General features: G+C 34.7%; 1 long non-coding RNA gene across 1 annotated transcript; it reads left to right on the forward strand.

Annotated features, from left to right (window-relative positions):
• The first annotated feature begins 1,007 nt into the window (after window positions 1–1,007).
• On the forward strand, window positions 1,008–7,599 carry LOC141374792 (uncharacterized). Its single transcript, XR_012381911.1, has 3 exons — window positions 1,008–1,114; window positions 6,596–6,763; window positions 7,066–7,599. It is a non-coding gene; the product is annotated as an uncharacterized lncRNA (long non-coding RNA).
• The last annotated feature ends 19,212 nt before the right edge of the window (window positions 7,600–26,811 follow it).

The following is a 26,811-nucleotide window of genomic DNA, read 5'->3' on the forward strand; positions in this document are numbered from 1 at the left end:
TAGGAAAAAAGTACTAATATTATTATCACCCCCATTGTATAAATGAGAAAAATGCAGCACAGAGGTGTAAAACAATTTTCCCAGAAGGATCCAGTAACTAGGTGGCAGAACAAGGATTCCAACTCACATATTCTGATGTGGATCCCACCTGCTGAGCCACTAATATATGAATTGTGAGGTTTTTTTCCCCTGCAACACAATTTTGTGATTGACTATTTTCTCTTTAAGTACCCTCCTTGATTCGGATTTTCATAAAATAACCAGCTAACTCAGTATCTTCTATCTCCATCTATTTTTATTCTCAAGCTTATGTACCATGGGTTATAAAACATTTCAACAGCTGCATTCTAGTTAAAATGAGCCCTACCTAAAATGTATCCCATTCACATCATTAACTTTCTTGCCTTTCCTACTGTTGCTTATAGTACTGAGTTCTCATATTCTTGTTATAGACTTACTCGCATAGTTATGATTGTCTTCAGTTTCTCCATTATGCAGAAAAGTGATAAATAAATACTAAGAATTAAAGACCAAACATATAGACGCAGACTATGTGTGAAGTCTGACTATTGATATTGTGGCTAATGAAATTTGGGCTCTTAAAGCTAAACGAAAGTCTCAGCATGTTTTTATGCCCCCGTAATTACAAGCCCTTTATTTATTTTTTTACTCTACCTTATTATTATTCCACAAAAAATAGTTGGACAAATTTTCAAAGAAGTAAGTTAGGTGTCACAAAGGTGTTTGTTACCCTTATGCCTAAATGAACCTTGAATTTGAGAGGAGTAAAGATTACTTTTACCTTATGCCAAGGCATACTGAAAGGAAAACAAGAATGGGAAGAGCAGAGACATTTTGATGCCACCAGGATTTGTCATTTTAAGGTTAAACTTCAATACATTCTGGTTTGCTGTATTCTGTATGCAATTGGCTCCTGATGAAATTTTCATCCCTAAATCAATAGTACTCAAACTTTGCACCCCAGACAAATACAGAGCAGAGTCTCAAACGCACACTGTGACCCCTTGCTTCTTCAGTGAACGAAAAAAGAAGAGCAAAACAAAACAAACCAAGAATTACTGGCCGGGATGAGGGGGTATTTAATTTTCTTAAGGTATTTAATTTTTTAAGGGGGTATTTAATTTTCATGTGATTCCGTTTAACATTGTTTTGAACCAAATGAAGATTATTTCAATTCAATTACAAAATTATAATTTCTAGAATATAAACTCCTTTATCTATCAAGAATATACCTATCATGAAGTTATTTGTTATTATAATTGTTCTTTTTGTGATTATTAAAAGACTTTAAAGTCATAAGAAAATTTGTTATTGTTCCTTAAGACTACTCTTTGGAGTAATGCACTTAGACAATAGACAGTTTCACATAAGATCATCTTTTTTATAGCTTTTGTCATTCCTAAAGACTGATACTCAGAAATATTACCAATTTCTCATATATCAACATGTATCTTTTTGAAATAAAATGCATACTATGTTATAAAGTATAAAATATACAACTAAAAACTATCAAGAGCACATAAACTATAATGTGGTGTCTACAACAGGAAGCCTTCCATAAGCTGAGTATGGGACTGAAAAGTGAGCCAACAGCTCCAACGATAAATGTCTTCTCTCAATTTGCTACAGTACAGAGAACACTTAGGGTTCAGTCAAAGACTAGAGAGGGATAGTGCAAAAGCCCACCTTTGGATGTGACAAAGACTCAGTAGTCACTGACGAGGAGAGGCATCTGTAAATCAACACGTATGCAGGGGAGGAGAACTGAGATTTGAAACTTCTCATCTTCTGAAAAAACATTAGAATTCTGCCTCTTGACATGTTGGAATATTGCTCTGGGTAGAAGTTTCTCTCCATAGCATCACATAATAAAATTAAAGGACTGCAAGGGCCACACGGGTGTCCAAACATTTGGATCAGGCTAGGTAGTCAATAACAGGGAGTGCTAATTACTTGAATGAAGACTTTCACATTTGTTATCTGCAGCTAGATTCATAATCAGTCTGCTGAACATTAAAATGGGGGATCATTTTATACAGTAATATGGGAAAATATTGTTATTTTTATTTAAGTAAATAATAACAACAAGAAGGAATACTCATATTAAATTTTTTTAAAGATTTTATTTATTTTTATTATTTGAGAGAGAGAGAGCATGAGCAGGGTAAAGGGCAGAGGGAGAAGCAGACCCCCCACTGAGCAGGGAGCCTGATGAAGGACTCGATCCCAGGACTCCAGGATGATGACCTGAGCCAAAGGCAGACGCCTAACTGACTGAGCCACCCAGGCGCCCTCATAATACTAACTTACGCCAAGAACTAATCAATATATATTGTTTAATTTAATTCATATAATAACCCACAAAGTAGATACTATTTTATCCCCCTTTTACAGGCAAGCCACAAAGCAAGTAGGGAGTTGGTCCAGGGTCACATAGCTATTATATAGTACAGTTAGATTAAAACCCATGCAATCTGGCTCAAGAATCATGGTGTTTATATTGACCTAATTTATTAATTTTGACTTTATACTGCTTTGCCTTTAAAAAAATAATGAGAGTTGTCCTTTTAAAAATTATTAATTAAAATATAAATTTCTTTATGTCTGCAATTTGTCAAATTTTTCTTAAAAACTCAGTAATAGAACGAAAACATGACTGCTAAGACCCATGTTCCATAAGTACAATTTGATATCATAACTGAAATCTACCATGATGCTGACTGCCACCTCTGTTCCAGATAGAAATCCACTTAAACTTAATGAAATCTGTTTCTGTATTATCATGTATCTTCTCAGTAAAAATCAAATTGTCTTTAATTTTATAAAATCAATAGTATGTAAATAATACCTTAACTTCAAATTATATTGCTAAGAAAAAAAAAGAAAGCACAAGATGATGATACACATATTTCAGCAAAACAAATTATTTGTGTAATACTACGTCTTCTACATATATAATACTTCTCAACTGTGTTTCCTTCTCATAATACGTATAACTAGATTTTTGAGCAATGAAAAATGACTATGGAAATGCAGTGCTTCCTCATATCTGATAGAATATAATCACTCAAGATTTATAGGCAATATCTAAGTTTACACCTTTTTTTTAAGATTTTACTTATTTATTTGACAGAGAGAGAGAGTACAAGCAGGGGGAGTGGGAGAGGGAGAAGGAGGCTCCCACTGAGCAGGGAGCCCACAGGACTCGATCCCAGGACCCTGAGATCATGACCTGAGCCGAAGGCAGATGCCTAACCGACTGAGCCACCCCGGCGCCCCTATACCTTTATTTTTAATAAAAAAATTACAAAATATAAGGCATAAGAAAGGTATAAAGTTTATGTTTTATTTTTGATATTTTGGCTTGATTTTTCTATATTTGCTCCCCCCATACCTCCCTCAACATGGAGTTATAGTGAAAGCTAAGAGCACCTTGAGCAGTTGGTGACAGAATAATGCAAGCTGTTTTTTGATCTCTGATTAGCATAGGATCCCAGGATGGGGAATTCACATAAATTAGCTTTGGACCAAAAGAAATCATATTCTGGGTAAATAAAAGCACACACTATACCACACTATTGCCTGTCTATACGTCGGAAAATAGAAGTACTAGGAACAATTCTAAATAGCCAATAAATTGTGAATTTGTCATTTGTTGGTTAAAATTACTAAAGAAATGTATTTCGCTCTCAAGAGCTTATGTTCTAAAAAACTGTAAATATTGAATCAAGTAAAGATACATTGCTATTTATATTTGGAGCCATCAAAGGGCACAGAATTACATGTCATTCATCATCATATAAAACCATTTTAAATGTTAGATGATTGATGTATTTTTCTCATATTGAAGTGCAACAACTATCTAATTATAGAATGGGGCATTTGAATGCATGTATGTGTTTAAACCGATGGTGTTTCTTGGTCCCCAGTTTTAAGGCTGTGAAAATAGGGAAAGTGTCACTTGTGACACTTTTCTTAAATTCATAAGAAAAAATCCTGTGGTGAGAATGATTAAATTTGAAACAGTGGGATGACGATGAAATGTGAACTCTCTGTCCACTTTGGTCAGCTCACATTATCCTTAGTTTGACTTTTAAACGGGGAAAATTGGAGTTTCTACTGGCTTGTTTATAAATTTCTGACAGTTTGCTATAGGACGAATCTGGAAATTTCATGCTTATTTAAGTACTTACAACAAATATTTGTTAATAAACAATTTAAAACTCAATTTAAAAAATCTGTTTTTTAAATAGTCATTGATAGAAAAAAAAAGGGTTTTATTTTTGTTCACAGGCTGACCAATTAGACGTAATTATATGTGATCTTTGAGATATCTGGATTCCCTAATGGAACGCCGCTATTCTTCTGTAGTGCTCCTTAGTTATAAACTCTGTGCCTCCAGGATTTAATGATTTAGTATTTTAATGATTGTGGATTAAAACCACAGCCATTTGTCACATAGCGAAGGCTTAATGCACTGCAGGAGGTACCATCAGCAAGAACAGCAGGGGTGAGCTCTATTAAAGTAGTTTTGCCACCCTTAGACTATAAAATGCAAGCTGTTCTTAAACATTAGTCCTGATGTAGGTTGCCTCCTAGAAGTGGAATTCTTTGCAAAATTTCACAATGCAAGTTTTTCCCCAGGGCCTGTCAATGGATGTTTGAAAAACAACAAAAGAAATAGGAACAAAAAAACCTCTCTTATTGGTTCTAAATATTCAGACTTTCTTTCTGTCTATATTTTCTACTTGGCTCATAAACATATGCTGCTAGATTTAGATGGAAACAATCAAATTATATATATTTTAAAATGTGTTGTTACATTATGTGCTTTTGTCCCGTAGTATGTGTTCTCTCCAAGCTCCATAGAATTTTTTGATTTTAGTTAACATCTGGTACTTTACATTTGTCAACCCTATTTTGACATAATTAAGTCCATTTTTAGGACATACTAAAAAATTGAGTGATATAACCAGATAATACATCCAGTCACATCATGGCTTGGACCCAAGTGATTCTAGATAAATTTTTAGATTGGTCTGGTTCTTGAAGACTGGTTGAGTCTTTTGTGTTTAGCAGACTGAAAATATCCTGGATTTCTAGATTTAGCTTTCTATTTCTTATAGATTCTCACAGCATTAAAGAAGCAGGTTGTTCCTTAGTGTTGTAAATTCTCTAGTGATGCTTTTGGATGTTCCTTAATGTGTTATGTGGAAAAAAGTAAGAAAATAGAGAGGATTATTTGTGCCAAATTCAACACTATATCTACCTACAGACAGTGTTGATGTAGCATGAAGGCGTCTGATTTGTCCTCGTGGATCCCTGCTGAAAAGCATTGCATGGTCAAGGATTAGCTTTTAAATTTGCAATAGAGAGGTTAAAAGGAAGAATTGGAACAAAGTAGCAGCATGAGGCATTTGGATAAAATATAAAGAAGAATTTTACAATCACACATAGCTAGGGTTAACTTTGTAAGAACTGAATGGCAAATTGCCAATCAATATTTCTTCCAGCTTAACCCCCCAAAACAAAAGAAGATGAGAGCTCAGAGTATTGTAAAATCTATTGCATGAACAAGTGGGATTTGGAAGCAGTCTGTTGTCCTATGCCATAAAGCAAAGCACTTATGGCTTAACAGAACCTAGATACCGTGAGAAACAGTGACCTCACGTTACTAAATAATAAATAATGTGGTTATACATCCACGTATTCCTAACAGGTAAACTGGAACTTGTTTAGTAGAAAGTAAATCCCAGAAATCAGAAAGCTGGGAGCAAGAAAACCATATTCCCACTCTCATGTGTAAGACTTCAGAAGAATCTAACCAGTATGTTTTTGGATTCTCTCCCTAATATGAACACAGCCACAGAGTTTTGAGTTGTCCCAAACAGAGCTATGAACTGCAAGTCAACGTTAACATAGTGATTGTAGAGTTCTCACTCCGCCGTTGGTGTCTGGCCTGTTAAGCATGGAGAGCATTTAAGCCACTCTGATTCATTTTATATAATTTTTATGCAACCTGCTAACAGGAATGATGTTTTGCATACTGCTTCAACTTTTAACTTGAAGTATTTTCCATGTATTTAAAAAAGAACTGTTTTTTTACATCATTCTATTTAAGTGTAGGTTTGATTGGAATGACATTAATTATAAGTAAGTCTAATTTAACAGATGGATAATAATGAGATAAAAATTGAATAACCAATTGAGAGAAAAATACACACTTAGAAAATGACAATGACTATTCACTGGTCATTTGTAGACTATATCCAGTATTTTAAATAATCAGATTTAGAATATTAATCTTTATTAGGTAGTACATATATACCATAAATGTGAGTTATGCTTACACCAAAATACATGATTTCAATCATGCTGATAAAATATACCTATATTAGGACACTGCTTTCGAAGGGGCTAAAAGTTGAGGGTCTAATTCTATTTGCACAGAATCCTCCATTAAGTTCTATATTAACTTTTAAATTTAACACTCTCAGTTCATGTTTTTTACATTTATATATTTTTAAAGATTTTATTTATTTATTATTTATTTATTTATTTGACAGAGAGAGAGAGAGAGAGAGAGAGCACAAGCAGGAGGAGCTGCAAAGGAAGAGGGAGAAGCAAGTTCCCCACTGAGCAGGGAGCCCGATGCGGGGCTCGATCCCAGGACCCTGGGACCATGACCTGAGCCGAAGGCAGACGCTTAACCAACTGAGCCACCCAGGCGCCCCAAGTTATTGTTTTTTTAAACATAATGAAGTAGTTACATGAGTTTATTTAAATATTACATATACACATAGTATATCATATATTAAATTAAAGCCGTGATGCTTAATTATTTTTAATGCTGATTAAATAACATTTTTAAAATAATGATTCAATGATTTTATACGATTCTCAGTTCTCATCAAGATAAGTGTTCTCTTAATCCCCTTTATCTATTTCAATCATTCCTTCCCCACCCCACCTCCCCTTTGGTAACCATGAGTTTGTTCTCTGTATTTAAGAGTCTGTTTTTTTTTTACTTAGAAGAAAGAAAAGAGAAGAGAAAAGAAAAGAGGGAGAGAGAGAAAAGGAAAGAAGGAAGGAAGGAAGGAAGGAAGGAAGGAAGGAAGGAAGGAAGGAAGGAAGGAAGGAAGGAAAAGAAAGAAAGAAGAAAGAAAGAAAGAAAGAAAAAAAGAAAGAAAAAGAAAGAAAGAAGAAAAGAAAAAACTCTAGCTTTTTTATTGTTATCTCTCTTTTTTGTTGTTTATTCACTTGTTTTATTTTTTAAATTCCACATATGGATGAAATTGTATGGCATTTACCTTTCTTTTACTGATTTAATTCACTTGGCATTATACCCTCTAGGCCCATCTGTGTTGTTGGAAATGGCAAGATTTTATTTTTTATGGCTAAGCAATATTCCATTATATACATGTATCTATGTATACCACCTCTTCTTTATTAATGCATCTATTAATGGAAATTTAGGTTGCTTCCATATCTCAATTTAGTAACATTTAATAATTTTTAAGGAAGTTACAGATATTATGATGAGAAAAATTAAAAAGTCATTTATGAGGAATGTGTGATTCTGAGATACATTTGTTCAATGATTAACACAATGTTGAATATGCTAAGCCACAATTACCGCTCCCTAGCATATTTAAAAGGTAAGGAACATGTTTACAACACTACTCTCATTCTCTGAACACAGAACAGTCTTGTCTGAAAGAGACTATAGTGAGTATATTCACAGCCTTTTGTTAAATATGCTTTTGACAACTCCATCAGTGTTCAGGTATGTCAACAAACTTTGCCTTAAGGAATTCTTTTGCATATAATTAATCAACTAGAATAAGATATTTAAACATGAACATGAACAAATAAATTCCTGGAGTTGTCAATTCTTTATTAAGATTTTTTAAAAATTTTCTCTCTACATTTTTGATAATAATTTAACCACCACACACACACACACACACACACACACACACACACACACACCCCACATTCTATACTATCTTGATAATCACCTTTTAACCAGGCATTACCAAATGATTTTAATGCCTACATCTCAGTTTAGGATAGACTTAAGAGCAGACAACACATTTTTACTTGTCCTTGAGTATTGAGGAAAGGACTCAGACTCAACTCCTAAGTTTTACATTTGTGCAAGTGAAATTAAAAATGTTTTCCACAATGCTTTATAAAATATATATATATATATATGTTTTTCAGTTTGATTTTAGAAAAACCTTAGAATTTCTCAGATATGACACCAGAAGTACAGGCAACAGAAGAAAAAAATAGATAAACAGGAATTCATCAGAATAAAAAACCTTTGTGCATTAAAGGACACTAGCTCCAGCATGGAAAGGCAACTCAAGGGATGCAAGAAAATATTTGCAGACCATATATGAGTGATTAATATCCAGAATAAGGTAAAAACTTCTTCAGCTTAACAAAAAAACAACCTGATTTTAAGACAGGCAAAGGACCTGAATGGACATTTCCTCAAAGAAGATACACAAATGGTTAACAAGTAATGAAAAGATGCTCAACATCACTCATTAATCATTGGTGAAATGCAAATCAAAACCACAATGAGATAACAGTTCATGCCCATGAGTATGACTGTTATAAAAAAAAACGTATAACCCTACCCCTGCAAAACAAACAAACAAAACCCCAGAAAATAACAACTGTTGATGAGGATGTACAGAAATTGGAACACTTGTACCCTTGTGATTTGCTGGTGGGAATGACAAATGATGCAGCTACTGTGAAAAATGGTATGCTCATTCTTCAAAAAATTAAACATAGAATTTCTAAGTAATACAGTAATTCTACTTCTGGGTATATACCTAAAATAATTGAAAGCAGGGATTGAGCTGATACTTATACACTAATCTTCACAGAGCCCTTTTTCACAATAACCAAAATGTTGAAGCAGCCCAAGAGTCTATTAATAGATGAATGGACAAACAAAATGTGGTACATATTTACAATGGAAAATTATTCAGCCTAGAAAGGGAAAGAAGTTCTGACACACGCTACAACATGAATAAGACTTGAAAACATTATACTAAGTGAAATAAGCCAGTGAAAAAGGACAAATATTGTATGATTCTACTTTATAAAATGCCCAGAACAGCTACATTCACAGAGATGATTCAAGGGCAATGGTGGAGGTCAGGCACTGGGGAGAATGGTGAGTTATTGCTTAATGGGTATGAAGTATCAGTTGGGAAGATAAAAAAGACTTGAAGATGGAGAGTGGTGATGGTTGCACAACAAGGTGAGTGCACGTAATGTCACTGAATTATACACTTAAAAATTGTTAAAATAGTAAACTGTATGTTATATGTCATGTATCATAATTTTTAAAATTAAAATTAAAAATTAAAAAAATAGCTGTTTAGAGGCTGTCTAAACATTATAAGCATCAAGTCAAGGGAACTTCCTTAAGACAATTATTTCTTAAAACATGACGTTTTAATTTGGGCAGGGTTGCTATTTGCCATAATAATCATTAATATTGTCGTTAACACAAAATAGAAAATGTGTTTCATTCTTAACCGACTGAGGCACCCAGGCACCCCTAAAATAAAATAAATTTTAAAAATAAAATCCTATTCTAAGTATCCAAATTGTTATAATAAATCAAGAAATAAGGATATGAAATGTTGTTCAGGGGCGCCTGGGTGGCTCAGTCCTTAAGCATCTGCCTTCGGCTCACATCATGATCCCAGGGTCCTGGAATTGAGTCCCGCATCCGGCTCCCTGCTCTGCGGGAAGCCTGCTTCTCCCTCTCCCACTCCCCCTGCTTGTGTTCCCTCTCTCGCTGTCTCTCTCTCTGTCAAATAAATAAATAAAATCTTTAAAAAAATTAAAAATTAAAAAAAATAAAATTGGCATCCGGGCGTCTCGGTGGCTCAGATAGTTAAGTGTCTGCCTTCGGCTCAGGTCATGATCTCCAGGTCCTGGGATCCAGCCCCGCATCAGGCTCCCTGCTCAGCTCCCCCTCCTTCTGTCTGTTTCTCCCCCTGCTTGTGCTCTCTCTCTCTCTCTCTTTCTCTCAAATGAACAAATAAAATCTTAAAAAAATAAAATAAAAATAAAACTGGCATAAAAATAAATAATTAAGTAAATAAATTGGCAACATGTAAAATCTATACACACACATATATATATATATCTGTATTACTTATGTAAACGTGTATACTTCCAAATTTCACTCTTCCAAACAATACTTCATTCTTTGAAACAATACTTCACCTAAAATTCTTTGCAGTTCTTCTCGTGCACGTGTTGTGTTTCCAGAAGAATGACCACCAAAATTGAATTGGTTATGTGCATTGCAAATACTTTTCTCAGACTATGGATTTCCTTTCAATTTTACAGGGATAATGTTGTCAGTCTTGTTGTTGTTGTTGTTGTTTTCTCTCTCGGCATTGATGTCATAAAGATGCTTTCACATATTTTCTTATAAATGTTGCAGTGTTTTGCTTTTCACATATAGGTATTTCATTCACCTGGAATTTATTTCTGAGTGTGTATGCGGTAGGCATCTAATTTATCATCCTCCATACGGAGAGCCAGTTGTCATAGCATAATTTGTAGGAAGAGTCCGTCTTTTCCTTGCTGATGCATAACACTGCTGCCAAAACCAGCTTCCAATATATTCAGAGGTCTGTGACATTCTCATGATGTTTTTGTGTCTTTTACTTATCTCTCTATTTATATATCATAGATATATTTGGCTAACATTACTTTGAATCCACCTAGTTTTAATTATTTGGAAATCCGATGGACAAGTTCCTGTTACTGGTTACTTTTCAAAATACCATGGCTACTTTTGTTTTCCTTTATGTGTCTTTTAGATATCTAGGTAAGTTTCATGAAAAAATCATGTTGATATTCTTTTTAGAGGTATGCTAAAATTTATTAGTCCATTTGGGGAGAATTATTATCTCTAAAATGTTGAATTTTTTCATTCAATGTGGTATTTCTCATTCTTTATTGAGTCTTTTTTCATGGCCTTTAATGTTTTCTTAATTTATCTTTTAAGATGTTGAACAACATTTCTTTCTTTCTTTTTTTAAGATTTTATTTATTTATTTGACAGAGAGAGACACAGCGAGAGAGGGAACACAAGCAGGGGGAGTGGGAGAGGGAGAAGCAGGCTTCCCCCTGAGCAGAGAGCTTGATGTGGGGCTCGATCCCAGGACCCAGGGATCATGACCTGAGCTGAAGGCAGATGCTTAACGACTGAGCCACCCAGGCGCCCCCAGATGCCAAATTTAAATACTCTTTTAAGGTATTGCATTTTTCCTTTACAATACAATGTTCATGAAGTGCACTGTTATTTTTTTCCCTGTGCACATATTTCATATTCAAGTATCAAGGATGGCCAGGTATTTACTATAACATTTCAACTTTAAAACTGCCATGGAATTTGCTACATTTGGGTCCTTCAATTGTGTGTGTGTGTGTGTGTGTGTGTGTGTGTGTGTGTGTGTAGAATAATGCTAGTGTATGGTAAGATTGACTTGATCAGCCTTTTTAATGGTGGACCCAGAGGAGGCACCACCAAGTGGAGGAGCTCCACCACTGGGAAGCCCCCACGCATTCCTCCAGGCGTGCCTCTTACACTCTTGGGGTTGGTAACGGTGTGGTTGCAAACTTCCTGGCTCTTGCTCTTGATGTTCTTTCTCTGAAGTCTGATTCTTATTAAACCAGTTGATGATTTTATTACAGTTGTCAAGAATCTTCTCTTTGTCCCCATCATTGATCTTGCCTTCAACAGTTGCTTTCATATTGAATGCATAGTGTTTCAAGCAAATTCTTTGAAAACACCTTGTCTCACTACTTTTCATCTTTAGCTTTGTATGTCTCAGCTTCCTAGATAATATACTTGATTCTTCCTCGCTCTCGTGTATATATGTGTGTGTGTGTGTGTGTGTGTGTGTGTGTGTATGTATTCTCTTTGCTGAAGTACATATTGGGTAAACACACATATACATATATATGCATACACACATATGTACACATATATTCATTTATGTATATTTGTTGAAAAGCCATAAAGTGGAATACTACATGAGTTAACTAATCTGGTTTTGATAATACTCATGATCTACAAAGATACTTACTGAATACATAATGAAAGGGCAACGAAATGAGGAGAGAAAAAGAATAGATTTTAAAAGCATGCATAATGGGCGTGCCTGGGTGGCTCAGTGTGTTAAATGTCTGCCTTCGGCTCAGGTCATGATCCTGGGGTCCTGGGATCCAGCCCTGCATCAGGCTCCTTGCTCAGCAGAGAGTCTGCTTCTTCCTCTTGGTCTGCGTGTCACTCCCCTTGCTTATGTGCTCTCTCACACTCTGTGTCAAATAAATAAATAAAATCATAAAAAAAAACAAAAGCATGTATAATGTTCTACTTTCATGAAACTTTGAAGCAAAATTAGGTATTAACTTTGACAAATCTTGGTGAGGCATACATTGATTCACTTATATTTTATTCTGTATTTTATTATTGTTATTATTAATTTCCAAAGTATAAAAATAAAATTACTTCAAAAGACATGCTGCATTTCATGATTAATATCCCTTTACTTATAAATGTTATAGTTGTAGATGTGATGACATGAAATGTAAATATAATAGGGACAAAAGGAATAGGCACAAGGGAAGACAATGTACATGTAAAAGAATTCATAGTTTCAAATGGGCCTCAAAAATCATAGAATTTGGGAAGAGCAAGAGAGTGTAGTATAAGAAAAAGAAGCAAGTCAGCAATGTGGATATTACTGGGGTATGCTGAAGGGTGAATGAAGAGCCTGATCTAAATGGAGCAGATTTTAGATTCTGGGCTGAAGCGATGATTAGGGATTTCAAAAATGGTATTAGCTTATGAGGACCTTTGAAAAGAGTCAGAGAGATTAGCAGTTGATGTATATATTTCTTACATGAACAAATTTAATCTTTATAATTGGACTTTTTTTGGTTGGTTCCACAATGGGTATGGCAAGTTATCTCCTAGGGAGGATTAATCCTGGTATTAATTTGTCGGCTTCCAGCCACTTCATCACCAGTTATAGAATGGTCCAGAATGACAAAGATGCTTCTCCCCTTTAATGGTATAAATCTTGCCTAACTTTCTCTTCCCCAAGCCTCTTCCCATAAAAAATACAGTCTGTATCTCAATGGAAGGTTTAGTAATTTCTTGATGAAAGGAGCTGGAGATTATTCCAAAAGAGTAACATGCGATTGACTTGGAAAAGTGAAGCCACAGTGTGCTTGATTTCTGGGTTTTTCCCTTTTCCTGTGTTTTTCTGAATTTATATCTGACTTGGACACTCCCTATGCCTTCAAAAGTTCTCCCACAACCTTCCCTGATTCTCTCACTACCCACGTTCTTTTTGGTTTACATTAGAAATGAATATTTTCTTCTTTTCATATAACTTTGACTCTATATCTTTCAATATAAGTTATATGTTTTCTCTGAAGCCAGACTGCCTGGGTTGGAATATGAGTTATGTTACTGTCCATATAACCTCAGGCAAGTTATTACTTTCTTAGATTCTCCATTTCCTTAGTATAATAAAGATGTATCTCATAGGGTTTTTCCAAATATTAAGTCAATTAATCCCTATTAAGCACTTATAATAGTGCCCGCCACATGGTAAGTATCAGAATCATTCACTGTTTGACGTTTCACTATCTGATATTTATTTTACATTTCTCCTGGTAACCTCCCACTGATAGCATTGAGGGAGCACCAGTAGTCTCTGTGCTTCTAGAAGAGAAGTTTCCACTCCTTTCACTAAAAGTGGGCATTGGATTAGGCCTGACGGATTAGAGCAACACATTCCCCTAGCCATATGATTAATGGGGGGGATGGGCATATAGTCCAACTAAAGGCCATGAGAGGGAAGGAAATGGGGGTGGGGGAAAAGCAAGGAGAGGTGCTAGAAATGAGGCAGGTATTCATCTCTTCTTACTTACATAAATTGTGAAAATGCCAAATGAAATTTACTGGTAGTTATTTAATAGACTATTAATAGTTATTTAATCAGACTAAGACCATGTCCGATTATATGTTTCATATTTTTCTAGTTTGAGTTGTGTTTCTTGTCACTTGAAGCAAATATTCTAAATTATGTACTTGGTCTAATAAGCTAAGAGAAGATAGTTGCCTTCCTGTACTTAGTTTAATCACAAAAATCCCTTCTCCTTCACATTTGGGGGAAGGGTTTAGGAAGAAATTGAGTGACTAGCTCTAATCCTTCATATCTTATTCATCTGAAGGAATACTAACGAAAATCAATGTTCCAGGAATATACACGTTTTCACCCAATCCTTGCTAATGAAAACACCAAGCAGGGCCCAAAAGGGTAAAAACCAAAGAGCAGTCTAGCTACCTCAGAGAATAAGTCCAATCCTGAACAAGAAGTGAGTCATTTTCTCACCATTCAGCAATAGTTGATACAGTCATTATTTTTGTTTAAAACTGTAGGTAAATGTAGTTTGATATTTTACTTCGATATCTCACCATAGTTAATGAGACAAAAAGTAGTAATTTTATAGGAGGTATTTTGTTACCATAGTCATGAATAACAAAGCACTGAGACTACTTAATCATTAAATTTCATATTAGAAAACCAAATAAAAAAGAGAACTTTTTTCAATCTAGAAAACCAGAAGAAGGGAAATGTCTATGGTAAATCTATTCAATATACAGAGAATCAATAGAATCTGCAGTGTCTGGTTCAGTAAATTGATACATGCAGGAAAGACAGTCAATGGAAAGGTGATCTTAAATATGTATCTGTCTGTTACTAGGTGAACAGATTGCCTCCCTTAATGTTGAAAAGGTTAGAAACATTTCTAACTCCTAATGTCCCTTAAGTGTTTAGTTTTGATAAAATGCATTGCAGATTTAAAAAAAAATTGAAAAGTCTTTTGATTATACACTGGAACATTTTCTTGGCTTTAACATCACCTCAGCACTTTTTAGATGTGCTTATGGAAAGAAATATTTTGATTTTGATTTAAATTTTAATATATATAGTGGAGTTAATACTGACCATTCAAAGAGTCCCATTTTACTTTCCCCTTATAATAAAAACAGGTCATTCTTATTTATTTACTCAACATGATCTGAATTTTAATGTATAGTAAGCCTGTATCTTGCAGATTAATACAAACAGAAAAATAACTTTAAATTAAATTTGGTTTCAGAACAAATCCTTATCCACTTCTTAAATAAGCATTTTGTTCTTTATTTAAATTTTAGAATAAGACCTGTTAGAAAGCTCTCTACCTCTTGTACCGCACAAATGAAAAGGGAATCTAGAATGAGAAAGCCTTATACAATTAATTTTAAGAATCCTAATAATGAAATGCAAATACTGATTTAGAAATCTAAATATCAAGTATATATATAGCACTACCACCCCCAAAGCATTTATTATGCCACTGATTGTTCATGACATTATTTTAAGCTTTGACAATAAAGTGTCTTCAGTTACAACAACATCTGTTATATTGTGTGTTTCTAAGGGATAGAAAATACATTATTTACTTTTCCAATTCCCCTGCTGTATGAAGTACCATTGGTAATTAGCTGATAATCGTAAATTAGCAACAAGAAAGGCTATATCAAATTCAGTGTTTGGAACACATTTCCCAATTTTACACGACTATGATTATTTTAATTTAATGCATTTTAGTTATATTTCTTGGCATATAATTCACATTTGATAAAAATCACCTTTTAAAGTACATAGTTCAACAAGTTTTACAAGTGAATCCAGTGATGAAATCATGTTATAATCAAAATATATTTCATCCCAAAATTTCCAAGCATTTTGTAATCAATCCCCTCTACCCATCCCAAGCCCCTGGAAATCACTGATCTAATTTCTGTCTCTATGTTTTTTTCTTTTCCATAATATCTTATAAATGCCATCATAAAATACATAACCTTATCCATCTGGTTTCTTTCACCTAACCTAATGCTTTAGTGATTCATCCATAATATTACATATCACCAATAGTTCATTCCTTTTGATTACTGAGAAATATCCTACTGAATAGATACACCACATTTTTTTATCCATCTGCATGTTGATGGTCATTTGGATTGTTGCCATTTGGGGGCAATTATGTATTAAAACTGTCATAACTATTTGTGTTCAGGTCTTTATGTAAACATACGCTTTCATTTTCCAAAGTGCTGAAACATACTGTCTTTCCAAAACAATGTAGGAGAGTTCCACTTGCTCTGCATCCTCACCAGGATTTGGAATTGCCTATTTCTACATTTAAGCATTATAGCAGGTATGTAGAAGTAGCTCACTATGAGTGTAATTTGCATTTCCTTCATGACTAATGATGCTGAGCATCTATTAATGAGTTCATTTGCCATTGTATATGTGTTCTTTTGTTCACATCTTCAGCCATATAATTCACTAGGTGTCTTTATTCTTATTGTTGAACTGTAGTATTTATTATGCCACTGATTGTTCATGACATTCATACAGTTTAGATACAAGTCTTTTATCAGATATGTGTTTTGTAAGCATTTTCTGCCCATCCATGGCTTATATTTTTATTTTTTCTGCAGTGTCTTCTGAAGAGCAGACATTTTTAATATTGGTGTTGAAATTATTTTTTTTTCTTTACGGTTCATTTTCTTTTTGTCCTAAGAAATCTTTGCCTAACTCAAGGTACAAAAATGTTTTCTTATGTTTCAACTGAAATTGTTATAGTTTCATGTTTTACATTTAGTTCTATTTCTTCAAGCTAATTTTGTATATAGTGTGAAATAAGGGTACAGGTTAATTTCATTCTTACATATGAAAGTCTAAATAAAGCACACTTTATTCAAAGGACTACTCTTTTCCCCTTAGAATTATTTTTACCTCATTGTTAAAAATCAATAATTTTCTATATGTGACTATATTTCTGCACTCTGTATTTTGTTTCATTGATGTTTATGTCTTTCCTTTTCCAAAATGACACTGCCTTGAATTTTCTCAGCTATCGTTTTTCTGAAAATGTCTTCATTTATAGGTAAGTCTTAAAATGCAATAGTCTGTGTCTTCCAGTTTATGCTTTCTTTAAAAAAAAATTGTTTTGGCTGATCTGGTGCTTTTCCATATAAATTTTATAACTGAGTGGCCAATTTTAAAAAAATGTGGAATTTTGATTGAGGTTGCATTGGTTCTTAAGTCATTTTGGAAAGAATTTGATAGCTGAACATATTTTTCTCTTCCAATTCCCAAACATCATACATGTTTTTCTTCACTCAGGTCTTCCTTATCTCCATAATATTTTAGAGATTTTGGTATAGAAATCCTTAAATTTTTCATCTTTTTTACATTGTTATAAAAGACATTGTTAAATTTCAATTCCCAATATCTCACTGTAATCTTCAAATAAGTCTTCTTTCTGTCCAAGTGTGATATCCCTGGTAGTTGGGAGATGAAGGTTAATATCCAATGGGAGGGACTTCAGTTAAGGTCATAATGTATTTATTTATAAAAGGTGAATAAAAGGAACAGCCCATGGTAACAGTTATGATCTTTCATAAATCTAACAATGAACTCAATATGGAAAATGTTAGTTTACATGCCAGTATTAGTTATTCTTCTCCAACAAGAGGTAAAAAATGGTCAGCAGTGGTAGGTTATGTTACAAAAAAAAAAATTCTCATTCAAAGATTAGTAGGTTACCACTAAGTAATTCATATAGCTTTAATTTGTGACTAATACAACATTTGTATCCTGGCATTTTAATGGATAATATGTTTTCCAAGAAATAGCTTCTGTATTTAGAAATTGATAATGAAACACCCTGAGAACTAAAAACAGTGTAGAAATTATGCAATAACCTCTCAGTACTTTGAAATAAAATTCTCATCAAACTAGGCGTGAAATAAAGTTAACTTGAACAAACCATCATTCAATGAAAATAATGCATCATAAAATAGGAATTGGGTTATGTAGAAATATCCTGCCATATATTAGCATTAATAATTACAGATTTGATAATCTGTAATTATTTCAGCACATAACTTTTTGGTCTATGTAAATATAAATATTTAACTGACATATTTTCTAGATCTGGGGGTATTATAATATTCTTTCCTAGCCCATATTATCCTTCTGCCATTTTTATGATTCCAGATTTTTTTAACTAAATAATGATCTAAACAAGTAAATATGATCTAATAATTAAAATGATCTAAATTATTCTCAAAACTAAAATATGATTACGTTTGTATTCATATTTGGTTTTGATTGAGGGAATGAGAATCTAAATTGTAAGTCTAAATGTCATAAAAGAAATAGGACAAAATAATGAAAGAAAATCTCACCAAAATTCTCCAAAAAATTAAATACATGAAAAAATTTAATTTATTTTGCATTACCAATTCATGTTAGTATTTGCTAAAAGTAAGAACAAATCTTTTTTATTATAAAAATAGACCAGTCCTATATAATGAACATCTCTAGATCCCAACTTATACTATATGCATATTTTTTCTATTAAAATAAATCAAGATACCATGGAAAAATCAATGGTTCCATGTCTGGGGAAAGAAATAAAGTGAGCCTGAAAATCCTCAGTATAATAGAAAGTAAGGATGCTTTCAAGACTACTAAAGATATAGGTGGTAACCTGCTTCCAAAAGGGCTACCAGTGACCTGCATATCTTGGTAGTCATGTGCTTATGTAGTCCCTCAACAGTGAGGAGAACAGAACCAGGTAATCAATAGGATATGTAGAAATAAGTCTGTGTGTATTCTGAGGCTAGGTCATAAAAGACCTTGGTACTTGGGCCTTGCTCTTTCTGACATGATTTGCTCTGGGGGAAGCCACCTACCATATCATAAGAGCCCCTGGAGAGACCCGCGTGGCAAGGAATCGAGGCCTCCTGCCCTCAGGCAACACAAACTTGCCAAGTATGTGAGTGGGCCAACACAAAAGTGGATCTTCCATTTATATTCAGGTTGTCATATGATTGCAGTTCAGACAAATGTCTTGATTGAAAGTTCATAAGAGATCTCAATCCAGAACTACCCAGCTGAGCTATTTCTGAATTCCTGAGCCACAGGAACTATGCAAAATGGTGAAGATCTTTTTGTTTATAGGTACTAAGTTTTAAAGTAGTTAGTAATATAGTAATAGGCAAAACAAAAGGTCAAAAGAAGTAAGGAATCAATTGAACTTGACTTCCATTATCCAAAGAGAAGGTAATTTGAGCTGCAATAAGAAAAAAAAATAACTGCAATAGGCTGAATCACTTCAAATATATTTAAAACCATATGATAATAATAGCAAAACAAAACAAAAAACCTTAAACTCTTAGTTTTCCTTTTGGAGGGTCTTAGATGACCAGGGCATCACATTGAAAACTTGTAAATCTGAGGAAGGACTCAAATATTTATTCTAAATTTCCTGTATTAGTTAAACATCATGGTAAACAAATCTTTGGTGATAGGGAGTGTTACAGATTTCTCTCTACTTCTGCAGATGTCAGGAAATCTCCATCATAAAAGCTAAAGAACAGGGGACCTGGCTGGCTCAGATGGTTAAGTGACTGCCTTTGGCTCAGGTCATGATCCTGGAGTTCCAGGATCGAGTCCCACATGGGGCTCCCTGCTCAGCAGGGAGTCTGCTTCTCCCTCTGACCCTCTCCCCCCTCGTGTTCTCTCTCTCACTCACTCTCTCTCAAATAAATAAATAAAATCTTTTAAAAAAGCTAAAGAGCAATACTTAATCATGAAAGGTGATGATAATATTTTAACTCACCAATTCTGTTTGAAATATGTAATAAAATAACTTTATAGGACTTCAGTTTCAAGGAAGATGGACTGGATTTTGCTTATTCCTCCCACTTACTATAACTAAAAAACATGGATATTATATATGGAATAGACATAAGGAGACTCTCAAAGGTAGACAGAAGAAGGTAGATGGGAGAGGAACATTGGGATCTAAAGAATGAACAGTGGTGAGTTTACTGAGTTTACTTTTCACCTCATGTGTATCAGACATGGAAATGAAAAAGCTGACAACAAGAAATGCCAAACACTAAGGGAAAATCAAAGACCCACAAAAGCCTGTTTTCTCCAGCCAAAGGACCAGAAAAGAGCATTTTTTTAAAGATTTTATTTTTTTATTTGAGAGAGAGAATGAGATAGAGAGAGAGCATGAGAGGGGGGAGGGTCCAAGGGAGAAGCAGACTCACTGCTGTGCAGGGAGCCCGACGTGGGACTCGATCCCCGGACTCCAGGATCATGACCTGAGCCGAAGGCAGTCGCTTAACCAACTGAGCCACCCAGGCACCCGAAAAGAGCATTTTTGTAAGACAGAAAGTTTTAGACAATACCAAACAACTGCTCATTTCAACCAAACAATAAAGAAAAAAACTGTGGCCCATCCCCATGCATGACAACAGAAGTTGAGTGGGGAACCTAGACGTCTACCCTGAGAAGGCTGTTGGGAATCCAGTCCTCCAGCTGGTAGACAGAGGGGTCTGGGGAAAGATGATGTCAGAAGAGGATGTGTACAGAGCTGGGACTTTCATCCACACTGGGTAGAAATGATGACCTTCAGTGTTTCAGTGGAAACCACTTGGGGAACCTGAGCTTCAAGCCCCAGCAGGCAGTAATGGGGCACCACACTTCTGACACTGGTGTTAGAGGAATCCTAGAGAAAGTCAGAGCTTTCTCTTCAACATAATGGTAATGAGGCCACTTCCCACTGGTTGGTAGTGAGGGTACATGAAGAGTAGTAATGAGGTACTTCTCTACTTCTCAGCCAGTGGAGATCTACTGGGGAGCCAGAACTATTACTTCTATCTGGTATCAATTGAGATCTATTTGGGATCTGGACTTCTATTCCTAGTAGGTAGTAGTAACAAGGCAGTCCCCATTTCCCTGCCATAGCAATGTCAGAGAAAACCAGCTAAAGTGCAAGTTTTAAATAAGATCCAGAGTCTCATAATATAATACCCAAATTGTCTAAGTTTCAGTTGAAAACCAATCAGACTTCCAAGAACCAGGAAGATCCCAAACTAAATGATAAAAGGCACTCAATGCTAATACCTAAATGACAGAGATATTTGAATTATCTGACAAAGATTTTAAGATAGCTATCATAGAAATGCTCAGTGAGAAATTATGAACTTTTTTGAAAATAAAAAGAATCTTAGCAAATAAATAAAATGTCTCAGCAAACAAGCAGAAGATATCAATAAAAAAACAAATGGGTATTTTAGAACTGAAAAAATACAATACAACATGGGACACCTGAGTGGTTCAGTCAGTTAAGCATCTCCCTTCGGCTCAGGTCATGATCCCAGGGTCCTGGGATCAAGCCCCGCATCGGGCTCCTTGCTCAGCAGATAACCTGCTTCTCCCTCTGCCTGCCGCTCCCCCTGCTTGAGTGTTCTCTCTCTCTCTCTCAATCTGACAAATAAATAAAATCTTTAAAAAATATATAATACGATAAAAACACAGAAAAAGTACTTAGAAAAATAATGACTAAAAATGTTCCAAACTTGACAAAAGATGATTCTACAGATTAAGGAAGCTTAGTGAATCCCCAAAAGGTAAAATTTAATCCACCTGATTAAGACTTATATAACTACAGTAGACAAAATTATAGCATTTTTAATAAGCAGTGTTAGGGCAAGTGAAGATCTGTATGCCAAAAAAAAAAAATTAATCTCAACCTACACCTTATTCCTTACACATACCTTAAACCAGACTAACTCAAAATGGATCACAGACATACATATGAAGCAGAAAACTAAGGAGGCCTGTGTGGCTCAGTCGGTTAAGCGTCTGCCTTCGGCTCAGGTCATGATCCTGGGGTCCTGGGATCAAGTCCCTCATCGGGCTCCTTCTTCAGGGGAACCTGCTTCTCCCTCTGCCTGCCACTCCCCCTGCTTGTGCTCTCTCTCTCTTTTCTGTTTCTCTCTCTGACAAATAAATAAATAAAATCTTTTAAAAAATAAACAAAACAGAAAACTATAAGAGTTCTAGATAGAAACATAGCACAAAATCTTCATAATCTTAATGCAAGGCAAAGTGTTTTTAGACCTGACACCAAAAATAGGATCCATAAAAGAAATGTCAATAAATCGGACATTATCAAAATTACAAACTTTTGTTCTGCAAAAGTACGTATAAAGAGGATGAAAAGACAATATACAAACTGAGAGAAAATATTTGCAAACATTATATTTGACAATGGATTACTATCTAGTATTTATAAAGAATTCTCAAGACTCAGCTGTCAAAAAAAAGAAAAACTGGAAGAAAGACTCTTTTTTAAATTTTTTATTGTTATGTTAATCACCATACATTACATTGTCAGAGAGACTCTTAATAATAGAGAACAAACTGAGGGTTGCTAGAGGGGTGCTGTGTGGGAGGATGGGCTAACCGGGTGAAGGGTATTAAGGAAGGCACTTATGATGATAGCGGTGTTACGGGCAAGTGATGAATCACTAAATTCTACTCATGAAAATAATATTACACTGTATGCTAACTAACTAGAATGTAAATAAGAACTTGAACATTAAAAAAACATAAATATGAAAGTGGATAGAGACTTGAACAGACATTTCACTGAGGAAGAGGTACAGAAGGCAAATAAGCACATGTGAAGATGTTTGACATCATTTAGCCATTAGGAAAATGTAAGTTAAACCTTCAGTGAGATATGTGAAACCTATCAGAATGACTAAAATAAAAAATAGCAACCAAAAAACAAATGTTGGCAAAGATAAATAGGGACAAAAACAAATGCTGGGAGGGCATCCTAGTTAACTTATACATTGCTGGTGGGAATGTAAAATAACACGACTCTGGAACACTGTTTAACATTTTCTTAAAAAACTAAACATGAAACTACCATAAGACCTAAAAATTATGCTCCTGGATAATTACCCCAGAGAAATAAAAGCTTATGTCCACACAAAAATCTACACACAAATATTCATAGCAATTTTATCCATAATAACTCAAAACCAGAAACAACTCAGAAGTGTTTCAAGGAGACACTAGTTAAGCCTTGTTAATATTCATACATGGAATACCACATAGCAATAAAAGGAACAAACTGTTGATACAAGCAACAAATAATTAAGTGAATTTCCGGAGAATTCTGGATGAAAAAGCCGATCCCCAAAGGTTACATTCTGTATATTTTCATTTATGTAACATTTTTGTAATGACAAAACTATAGGAATGGAGGACAGGTTGGAAGTTACCAGGTGTCAGGGACAGGGTGGATGAGGCTCTAAGAAGTCAACAGGAGGGATCCCTGTGGGGATGGAAATGTTCTCGATAGAGATGTATGAATGAAATCTAACTTATGCACTTGGAAATATACTGGTAACGTTTGTTTATTGAAAAAATATATATATATTTCAAGTATAAATTAAACAACTAAGTTTTATTAGACTGCAGAGATATTTGTCTCATGGATCCTTATAATATTATTATAAGGCCTAGAAGATACATCATGTTTATAGTGCTAGTTTGTATGTGACATTATTAATATTATTAATAGTATCATTTATGTTAATGATAACCATTCAATTCTTAATAAACATTATTTTCCCAAATACTATCACAAATATCAATATTTATTTGATGAATATGTCTCTCCATATTTATTCATGCTTTCTTTCATATTTTTCATTAGATGTATCCCCACAAAGAAAATTTCTCAGGGGCTAAGTATGCTTTAATTTTGGAAGTATAATGCAAAACTACCCTCCAGAAAGGCTGTGTCATAAAAGCTTTTCATCAAGACTGTATGAATGTTCCCACTTATCCAATATTAATTGACCTCAAAGAATGGATACTAGCCAGGAAACTCTCACTTTGACAATCCCAGAGCAAAATTACTAGCTATTATTGTGAAAGAGGCAAGGGGGTACTCAAGTAGTGAAAAATTTTATTCAAGGTTGAACAACACAGAGTGAAGCCGAGAGATGGAAGAGAGACTTTATACTGTTTAAATACCTAAGAAGGAATTCAAGTCAAAATGGGGTAAAATAGGGGCGCCTGGGTGGCTCAGTTGGTTAAGCGACGCCTTCAGCTCAGGTCATGATCCTGGAGTCCCAGGATCGAGTCCCGCATAGGGCTCCCTGGTAGGCAGGGAGTCTGCTTCTCCCTCTGACCCTCTTCCCTCTCGTGCTCTCTAACTCTCATTCTCTCTCTCTCAAATAAATAAATAAAATCTTTAAAAAAAAAACAAAAACAAAACGGGGTAAAATCAATATTGCTTATCATAGGGTTGCCTTTCTGAAGGCAACAAATGATTGCATTGCTTCAGATAAATTATTATTATAACAAAAAACAATCTGTGTACTACTGTTTCAAATTAGCAATATATTGTACATTTTCTGCCCATAGTTTCGGGAACATATTCTGATGAATTTAATTTTAGTGCCAAATGATTCAGATGCCCGTTAACACTTGCCAATATCCCTCTCCATTCCTCCTAGAGCTGGCTATACACAGCTGTAGGTGTTGTGTCCTGCTTTGATCCACATTTTCTTAGGGTCAAGAAATTTTATTTATTTTTCAAATTTTTTAAAAGATTTTATTTATTTATTTATTTGAGAGAGTGTGTGCACAGGAGTGGAGGGGAGGGGCAAGAGGAAGAGGGAGAAGCAGACTCCCCGCTCAGCAGGCAGTCCCTTGTGGGGGTATCAAGCTCATGACCTGAGCCGAAGGCAGATGCTTAACAGACTGAGCCACCCAGGCTCCCCCAGGGTCAAGAGATTTTAAAAGCGACAGACTTAACTGTGACTCATCAAATCCCAATGAAGACAGAAAGACACGAAAATAAGCTCCCCAGCTTCAAGGGGAGTAAGTCGGAGGGGGAGACGAACCATGAGAGACGATGGACTCTGAAAAACAAACCGAGGGTCCTAGAGGGGAGGGGGGTAGGGGGATGGGTTAGCCTGGTGATGGGTATTAAAGCGGGCACATTCTGTGTGGAGCACTGGGTGTTATGCACAAACAATGAATCATGGAACACTACATCAAAAACTAATGATATAATGTATGGTGATTAACATAACAATAAAAAATTATTAAAAAAAATAATAAGCTCCCCAGCTTCAAAAAATGTCATAAAAAATGTCATCAAAACAAAGCCTTTGATTCCTCATATGTAGGAGACAATTTATGGATAAACCATCTAGAGTTGATTATTTTGTACAGCTGTTTTAATGAATTAATTATATAGAAACGATTTAGATAATCCCCAAAAATGAATTTAAAACATATAAGTTGCTTTTATATCATTATGCTTAGAAAAACAGATTCATGGAATAGAGATTTTGTGTAGCTTAGGAAGTTGTAAGCATAGTCAGCTAGCCCTGTGATGTAATCCTGACTCCACCCATCCTTTCCTGGTATATGACATTAACAAGCGATTACCTCTTTAATCTTCCATTTTCTTTATCTGTAAAAGGCAAAAGAAAACCTGCCTAATAGGGTTTTTGTGATAACTAGAGATAATGTCATATTCAGTGCCTGATACAGAAACTGCTAATCAATAACTCTTATTTATGGTGACTATCATAAAGCTGGTGCCTTACAGGAGATTTCACCTAACACAGTGAATTATACTTATGTACCGCATATCTATATTGGCCAACTAAACTGGGAGTTCTCTGTGCGCATTGATTATGTCTTATCTTTGTGCCCTATTATCTAACGCATGGTTGTTGCTACATAAATGTTTGCTGGGATCAACTGAAAAATTCCTCAAGTTCCTGAAACCATCTCATGCCAGATACAGAGATTACTATAACCAACTTTAAGGATATGAATAGAATGTTTATGTGAATAATTAAAGTAGACCACATGGATTTTATGCAATTTAGATCACTACTGAGTATATTTTTAAAGCTAATCAGTGCATCTAAAAATCTATAGTTCATTCCTTATCAACATTCTTAATATGTAGTTACTAATATCCTGAAGCTTTATAAGCTAGGGTTTGATAAATGTTTCTGAAATTAATTCTATATGTATAGCCAAATTTATTCAAAACTTTCAATAATTTCCTGAAATACTTTGTCATGTATCAGGAAGAAGGTAAACTGCAAATCAAAAATCATAAAAGGAGAATATTTAAAACTTCTTATATCCCAAGAGAATAGAGAAAAATGGTTCAACACTGAGACTCATGGGAGAGAAGTCAACCTTGATCTCCTTGTGTTTCTCTTTGGTGATGACCTAGTACAAATGGAAGTCCTGTTGATTAACAAACTTCTGATGCCAACTGTGTCTACGTCTTATTAACATACCTACATTCTATGAGTCTCATTGCTTACTATTATTTATATTATATCATATCATGTTATATGTAGTATATATTATAACATAAACATATATTTATTGTACTAATATTATGCAGTATTAAAATGTTTTGTATGTTTATCGAGTGCCTGTTATTTCTTACTACCTTTATACATTGCCTACCATTCACTTACCTGAATACTCAACATGGACCCATAATCAAAGTATGGACATTTTTAGATCTCTTTGACCTTCGTTTTCTTTCTTATGAGTTTTAATTTACTCTTCAGTTCTGCTATCATTTCATTCCTAACTTTTCTCAGTGTGTGTGTGTGTGTGTGTGTGTGTGTGTGTGTGTGTGTGTCTATTTGTGTGGTTACTTGTCTATCTGCGCCCCTGCCCCAACCTCCAGTAGAGCCAGCTGCTTTTCCTGAAGCAGAGTTCT

Source organism: Callorhinus ursinus, unplaced genomic scaffold (assembly GCF_003265705.2).
Source record: "Callorhinus ursinus isolate GAN/ISIS: 27379988/994484 unplaced genomic scaffold, GSC_fseal_2.0 scaffold2, whole genome shotgun sequence".
Classification (NCBI taxonomy): domain Eukaryota; kingdom Metazoa; phylum Chordata; class Mammalia; order Carnivora; family Otariidae; genus Callorhinus; species Callorhinus ursinus.